The sequence below is a fragment of the Cucumis melo genome, chromosome 3, assembly GCF_025177605.1.
Source record: "Cucumis melo cultivar AY chromosome 3, USDA_Cmelo_AY_1.0, whole genome shotgun sequence".
Taxonomy (NCBI): domain Eukaryota; kingdom Viridiplantae; phylum Streptophyta; class Magnoliopsida; order Cucurbitales; family Cucurbitaceae; genus Cucumis; species Cucumis melo.
The window spans coordinates 10,376,044-10,384,301 of NC_066859.1; the positions used below are offsets into that span (position 1 = coordinate 10,376,044).

The 8,258-nt window shown below is 36.5% G+C and overlaps 1 long non-coding RNA gene across 1 annotated transcript; it reads right to left on the bottom strand.

Annotated features, from left to right (window-relative positions):
- Nucleotides 1–2,844: 2,844 nt before the first annotated feature.
- On the bottom strand, nt 2,845–4,225 carry LOC127148401 (uncharacterized). The gene is made up of 3 exons (XR_007819365.1): nt 4,148–4,225; nt 3,920–4,041; nt 2,845–2,980 (listed from the first exon to the last, which is right to left on the bottom strand). It is a non-coding gene; the product is annotated as an uncharacterized LOC127148401 (long non-coding RNA).
- Between the last annotated feature and the right edge of the window lie 4,033 nt (nt 4,226–8,258).

Consider the following 8,258-nt stretch of genomic DNA (forward strand, 5'->3'; position numbering starts at 1 on the left):
ATGTTTTAATTAATGTATAAATTGTTTGTGCATATAGTATGTCATATTGATTTAAAATTCCACTATAGGTTAACATGTTCATGCATTGACAATATGTTATAATGGTTATAATGTATAGTATGCATGTCAATTAATTAATATGGAAATTAATTAGTTAGATTAATTAATTTTTTAATTAATTAAGTTAATTTTGATTAAATATGATTTAATGAAATTAATTAATTAATTAATTAATCATTTATTTATTTTAATTAAATATGATTTAATTAAAAGTTAAATAAATCAAAAAAATCCATATTAATTAATTTGTTTATATAATGGCTATATATTGTTAGTTGAATGTTATGCCCAGAAAGAGGTTCATATGGAAAGCGACAGCTTTTATGTCCTTATCAATGAGACGGAGGACGAGTCAAAGAATTTGAGAGAGCCACTGGTGGAGCTATTTCATCCCTCTTCGGATCGTCAGAGAACCGTCTTCTCTTGATAGCGTAATCGAACCTCTCCTTCGTCCGTTGGTGTGTCCTATTCTGCACCGCTTTGAAATCGTCTGCCCTGCACCCACCCCCCGAGTAAATGCTTCAACAGGAATTAAACAAGGGTAGATTGATACAATAGAAACCTTTGGTAAAATGCCCACCCGTAACCCAGTAGATAAAGTACATTACATAGTCCGTTTTAGGGATTGACGACTTACCCATTTAGTGACTTTGGCACTGGACGTTCCAAAAATGGGATACTATCGAGTCAGGTGAATTCAATAGTAGAGGCCTGTTGGCATTCCAACCTTCCTTCTCCTTTCAGGGCCTACCCCAAAGAGAATCCAAGAATTATTGTCTAAAGTTTTATAAGTGTTATAAAATGAATTAGACATTTAATATCTATAACAAAGATAAGTTGCAATCTCACCTAGGTTTAGGTCGATATCTTGTAAAACTGGTTATAAGAATTAGGTCGATATCTTGTAAAACTGGTTATAAGAGGATCACATGATTCGATCTTGGTAACAAGTCAAATAATATGACTAAGGTTTGAGGTTTTTAAGTTGACGGTTTACGAAACACCTTCTACCTGGAGATCATAATCAGTTATTGAGCCTAGTTAACCTAGTTTTATGTGCATGCGTGAGAGATGTGAGATAATAAAATTGGTTTATCACTTAGACATCATAGGTTAAAATCCAGTATAAGGGTTATACTCAGATGTTTCACCTAGACTTAGAATATGTATAAGTTAGCCTAAATATGATCATACTTTTCCTGAGTACCCTTTAAAATCATCTTAGAACACTTCAGCTACAAAAAAGTAGCATACTTTTAGCTCCAGTGTCCCTAAGAGTTTACACCGTAAGGTCTATGCAGGGCTTTGGGTCGTGCATTGGAGTGGACTCCCTTCGGAGAGTGTTTGCATAGATCAATATCAAGGTGAATAAGAGAAGTAGTTCATAGTAAGTGGTAATGAATATGTGACAACACATCCCACAGTCTCTTCCATTGGGTCCCACCGTGAGATTCCTATAATGTGTCTGCTTGTCTGCCCTTGAGTGATGTTACCTTCGGAGGTTTGTATAATAGGATTTGAAACAATGCGAACTCCATATATGGATAGGGTCTCTTAGATCAATTTTCATATTATCTTTCCACTTTCGGGAGCATAATGATTCTTATATCTAAGATCTAAACATGGAAGGTTACACTTACAAGAATTACTAAGTTGTTAGTATATTCTTGATGGAAATAGCAGTAACTAAGTGCTAAGGGAATATGAGATATTCATGAGTTAGCATTTGGTCAAGATTGTCTTGGTTCAAAGGATGAGAGTAATCGACTATCCTTTGGTGGAGGTTATTCTAAACCTTTGAAATATCGTTGCAAAACATAATCATGATGGATACATTATTAATATTTGCTAAACTAACTATGTTAGTTCTTAAAGAATTATAGTTTTTCACTAAATAGAATATGTTTTATTTTCCAGCATGAATAGCTCAATAGTACAACTCTTAGCTTCTGAAAAACTTAACTGCGATAATTATACAATTTGGAAATCAAACTTAAATACAATACTTGTCGTAGATGATTTAAGGTTTTTCTTAATTTAGGAACGTCCTCAAGCCCCGACCTCAAATGCTAATCGAAATATTTATGAAGCATATGATCGATGGGTTAATGCCAATAAAAATGCCCGTGTCTATATTCTTGCCAACATATTTAATGTTTTAGGAAAAAACATGAAGCCTTAGCCACGCTAAAGAGTTTATGGATTTATTGACAAAAATGTTTGGTCAACCTCCATGGCCCCTCAAACATAAAGCTATTAAGCACATTTACACCAAGCAAATGAAGAAAGAGACTTCTGTTAAATAACATGTCTTGGACATGATGATGCACATCAATATCGTTGAAGTAAATGGGAGATCTAAAGTTGTTTAGATGGATATTTCATACTTTTGTTTTGTATGCTTCTCAAAAAGTTGAGAAATTTAATTAATATCTATCTCTTGTATTTTAGAATATATGTATAGAATATTTTTTGAAATCAATGAAAGGTCCATCATTCTAGAAAAAGTATTCAGTTTTGTTCTACCATACTTAATAAACAACTTATATAAGTTAACACCAATTGGAGTAAATTTGTCTTTAATACTAAATTGTTTAGCATAAAATGTAACGACCCAACTTTCCGGACTAAGCTGAGGTCACTACCAAATACCAAAACTCGACCATTCAACATAAAATTTAAAACGGACCAGTTACGATTCATTAAAAGCATTAGAAACATTACAAAAAGACAGTTTCGGGCCCTATTTTAAATCAATCATAAAAAGTCTCAAATAAAAACTCAAGTCATCAGTTCAAAATCACAAGTCAAATATTCTGACAAAATACATAGCGGAAGCGATAAGAAAACCAGACGCGTCCATATGGCCTTCACGCGTCCTTCCTGCCTCTCGTCGGTCTGCCCCTCGCTGTGCCCTTACCTGAAAAGTTAAGGAAGAGAAAAGGGTGAGTATAAACATACCCAGTAAGGGACCCACTACTGGGCCCGTTAGGGGACAACAGTTAACTTCCTATTCGGGGGTACCCTACATAACAGTCTAGTGGTTCCGTAGAACGCACATATCAGTCTAGTGCTCCCGAAGGATGCACATATCAGTCTAGTGCTCCCGAAGGATGCACACATCAGTCTAGTGCTCCCGAAGGATGTACATATCAGTCTTGTGCTCCCGAAGAATGCACATATCAGTCTGGTGCTCCCGAAGGATGCACACATCAGTCTAGTGCTCCCGAAGGATGTACATATCAGTCTTGTGCTCCCGAAGGATGCACATATCAGTCTGGTGCTCCCGAAGGATGCACACATCAGTCTAGTGCTCCCGAAGGATGCACATATCAGTCTAGTGCTCCCGAAGGATGCACATATCCGTAAGGCATACTACCCCATAGATGAAGCTAACCGTTACCCCTCAGTCCATACTAAACCGTCTACAACAGTCACACCCCAACGGCATTCATATTACAATTCCGCCATAGGCTTTGTCAGTCAGATAGTATAGGTTTAAACAACTACACCCTCAGTTGCTATACGCATCACCAATTCGCACACCATTAGGGAAAACCCTAAACCCAAATCAACTAACCAACCAAAACCGGACTCACTGTCTTTCCCCGTCCAAATTCCATGATCAACATCCCGACCAATGATTACTACATACTGAACCGTAACTTCAAGGTCCATCAACATAAAATCCCAATCTACAATTAGCAGTCACAGTACTTTTACATCAGACAAAATATAATAACCGTGCTTAACAGTCAACACACATACAGTTATTCAGTACAGTCACTAACGTGTAATCCCCTGTGGATTACTACGTTTTCAGCCTCGATCCGAGGTCCAGTAGTAGGAAAACCCTTACCTGATACTCGGTTATGCCCCTCGATCGAATCCACGCTCAACGGATCAACCCAAGGAAAGGAAAGCTATCTCCAAACAAGCCTGCCGCGGGACCCGAGAACTTAAGCGTCAACTCCTTACTACCTTTAAGGGATGAAAGATAGGACCAAAGCTTATTCCAATATTCAACTCGAATCGGATATGGTAACATTAGGGAATTCATCAGAAACAATCCTTACCGAAGACTCACCGTGACCCGAAGTGGAGGAAGGAAGGCTTAGGTGGCTCGGCTCGGCTCGGCTTGGCCTCGGCTCACGGCTCGGCTCACTCTCGGCTCGGCTCGGCTTGGCCTCAGCTCACAGCTCGGCTCAACTCGGCTCGGCTTGGCTTGGTCTCGGCTCAGCTCGGCTCAACTCGGCTCGGCTCGGCTTGGCCGCGGCTCGGCTCGGCTCAACTCGGCTCGGCTTGGCTTGGCTCGGCTCGGTCTTCGGCTTGTCTCGGCTCGTGGCTCGGCTCGCGGCTCGGCTCGCGGCTTGACTCGGCTTGGTCTTCGGCTTGTCTCGGCTCGCAGCTCGGCTCGCGGCTTGACTCGGCTTGGGGCTCGGTTCGGCTTGGGGTTCGGCTCGGACAAGGATGGCGGCTCGGCTGGCTCAGCTCCACACAGCCGGTTTGGAGCCGGTTTAATTTCCACACTACCCGGCGGCGGAACACACGGCGGCGATGGCCGAATGGCTTGCCCTTACGTCGATGCTGGTATGGCGACAGCCGACGCCGCACCACCGAGGCAGAGACGGCCGATGGCTGGCCGTGCACGCGGAACCCAGAAGAAGAACGGTCGGGGACGGCTGTCGCTGTGGCTTCCCGTCGGTGAGGTGCGGATGGAGAAAAACGGGCGGTCGTCGAAGGCGTACGGATGGCGTCTGTGTTCGTCGGGTGAAGAAGCCGAAGAGAAGAAGAAGAAGAAGAAGAAGAAGAAGAATAAAATTAAAAGATTATGTGCTTGTGTATACTAAGGATCTGATCCTTATCGGACGCTGTTTTTTATTTCCAAAGATTCTAGAAAGTCTACATTGAAATCAATATTCACTCTAACTGCAGAAGTAGTAGTGTGAAGAAGGATAAAGTCGTTAAATTATACTACCTTATATGGGTAAATGTGCATTATATTGACGATGTAGTAGTCTCGATACTTGTTGAGCAAATCGTAGCTTAACATATATAAAAAAATATAATAATAATAATAATAAAGAAAATATTATTAAATGTATATATATTAACTTTAATAATTCTAATTACTAATAATAATAATATATAAAATATTAATATATATATATATTAACTTTTATATAATTAAATAATAATAATAATAATGCTAATAATAACAAAATAAAAGATAATATCAATATTAAATTATTATATAAAACTTATAATAATTAATAATAATAATAATATAATTACTATTATATGATTATTATATAAATTTACAACTATAAATTCCAGAATTTCAGAAATTAATCCAAAATTTAAAATTCCCGAAAAATATATAAAACGGTAAAAGTTTACCTCGAAATTTCGGGGCGTTACATAAAATACAAAAAGTTTTCTTCTAATACCTATATATGGTACTTAAGATTCGATCACATAAACCACAATACGATTGGGAGATTGGTTAAGAGTAGACCTCTAAATTAGTTAGAACATAACTCTTTACCTTTATGTGAGTCTTATCTTAAAAGGACTAATGACCAAAAGATTTTTTATCGGAAAAATGTCTCATAACCAAAATACCATCAAAACTCATACATTCGGACCTCTGTAAACCAAGGAATGTCAACATTCAAGGACGGTATGAATATTTCATCAATTTTATTGACGATTATTCACGGTTTGATCATATTTACCCATAGCATCACAAGTTTGATTCTCTTGAAAAGTTAAAAGAGATTCTCTTGAAAAGTTAAGAGAATATAAGACTGAAGTTGAGATTTAATTAGTTAAAACTGTATATATATATATATATATATATATATATATATATATATATATATATATATATATATGATATTTATATATATAATACCTATATATGGTACTTAAGATTCGATCACATAAATCACAATGCGGTTGGGAGATTGGTTAAGTGTAGACTTCTAAATTAGTTTGAAAATAACTATTTACCTTCATATGAGTCTTATCTTAAAAGGAATAATGACCAAAAGATTTTTTATCAAAAAAATGTCTCAGAACCAAAATACCATCAGAACTCGTACATTTGGACCTCAGTGACCAATGAATGTCAACGTTCAAGGACTGTATGATATTTCATCAATTTTGTTGATGATTATTCAAGGTTTAATCATATTTTTCTATTGTATCACAAGTCTGATTCTCTTGAAAAGTTTAGAGAATACAAGGCTGAAGTTGAGTATGTGGACTTAAGATTCCAAGACTATTTGATAAAACATGAAATCCAGTCACAACTCTCTACATCTAGTATGTCTAAGCAGAACAGTGTATCAGAAAGAAGAAACTAAGCCTTATTGGACATGGTTTGCTCTATGATGAACTTTGCTCTCTGATTCTCAAGAAATAACGAATTTGTATAGACAAATACCAGACTCTTAGAAGAAAACCTCACAATAAATCATCAAACCAAGTAGTAAATTAATATTAGGATTTCTAAAGACGTTATAGATAAACATAGTTCATCCACTAAAGTAGTTGATAAAACTAGAAAATCTGGTTAGTCACATCCTTCTCAAAAGTTGAGAGTGCCTCGAAGTAGTGGGAGGGTTGTTCATCAGCATGGTCGTTACCTAGTGTTATTGAAAACCAAATCATCATACTTGATGATGGTTTGAAGTATATATTGACTTATGAACAGACAAAGAATGATGTAGATTATTTATCAGACGATTAGAAATGACTAGCTATATAATTACAAATAAGAGATTTAGAAATGCACAATGTGTTCTAAGGATCCAAATTTTTTAGAATGACAAGAATATAATACTAGCCAGTCTCAAGCATCTTATATAGACAAAATGTTGTCTATATATAAAATGTAGAATTCCAAAAGGGGATGGATTGTTGTTAAGTATATTATAAAATAGTTTAGAAAATTAAAAGATTATGTGCTTGTGTATACTAAGGATCGGATCCTTATCGGACGCTGTTTTTTATTTCCAAAGATTCTAGAAAGTCTACATTGAAATCAATATTCACTCTAACTGCAGAAGTAGTAGTGTGAAGAAGGATAAAGTCGTTAAATTATACTACCTTATATGGGTAAATGTGCATTATATTGACGATGTAGTAGTCTCGATACTTGTTGAGCAAATCGTAGCTGTTTGGTTTACAAAGTCCTTCATGGCTAAAGTGTTTGAAGGTCACCTAAATAGTTTAGGTCTACAAAGTTTGTGCACTAGGACTAGTAGGAGAATGTTTTGGTGTATGCCTTAGTTTGTTGTACTCATATCAGTAACACTCTCATGATTAAATTCAACATTATTTTATCACACTAAGAGTTTTGGTCCAAGTGGGAGTTTGTTGAATTTTATGTCCTAAAACTCGTAGTTTGTAATTAAAATTATATTCTATTCGATAAAGTGGTTATTGAGGACTTATTAGTGAAAATAGAATACTATAATCTTGACACCATTAAACTAAGGGCCCGAGGCTATCTATTGCAAACTTGAACTTTATGTAGAGACAAGTTTGAGTTTATAGCCCACACGATCTACAGTGTACGAATAAGGTTAGGCACCTTATTCTAGAGATGCTATGGATGCAGCATGCTCTATAGTTAGTACAAACGATGTGATCCTAAATTATTCATGTAGAGACATAAGAGTAGGGGCATCATATGTAAAGAGTTTACTTAAGATTAGAACCATGAAATAGTCATTTTTAAGTTATAACACCGTTAACTTTATAAACTGACTATTTCGATTATGATGAACAAGGTAACTTAATCTTCATCCTGAGCTAACTATGAACTTCTGTTCAAATGATATTATCCTTGGATCTGCATAGGTGAGAGCAGCTCAAAGGTGCTGACCCAATAAGCCCTCATTTCAGGGGTAAAATCGAATGGATGGCTAGAGACATAGGGTGCAAGACGAAATTTACTTCTACCTATTTTAGAGTTAGTAAATAGGTTGTTCCCTCTCATTGGCCCAAGAGGAATTCGGTTTATAGGTTAGATCTTAAACCAAATTTTCAATAGTGGATCAATGGGACTTAAGGAACAAGATGTAGGCTCGAGAGTAAAGTCGTATTTTGACTCAGTCGAGGTTATAAACAACCTGTAAAGGATTAACTTAATGATCATGGTTATATCGGATGGATAGAAATATATC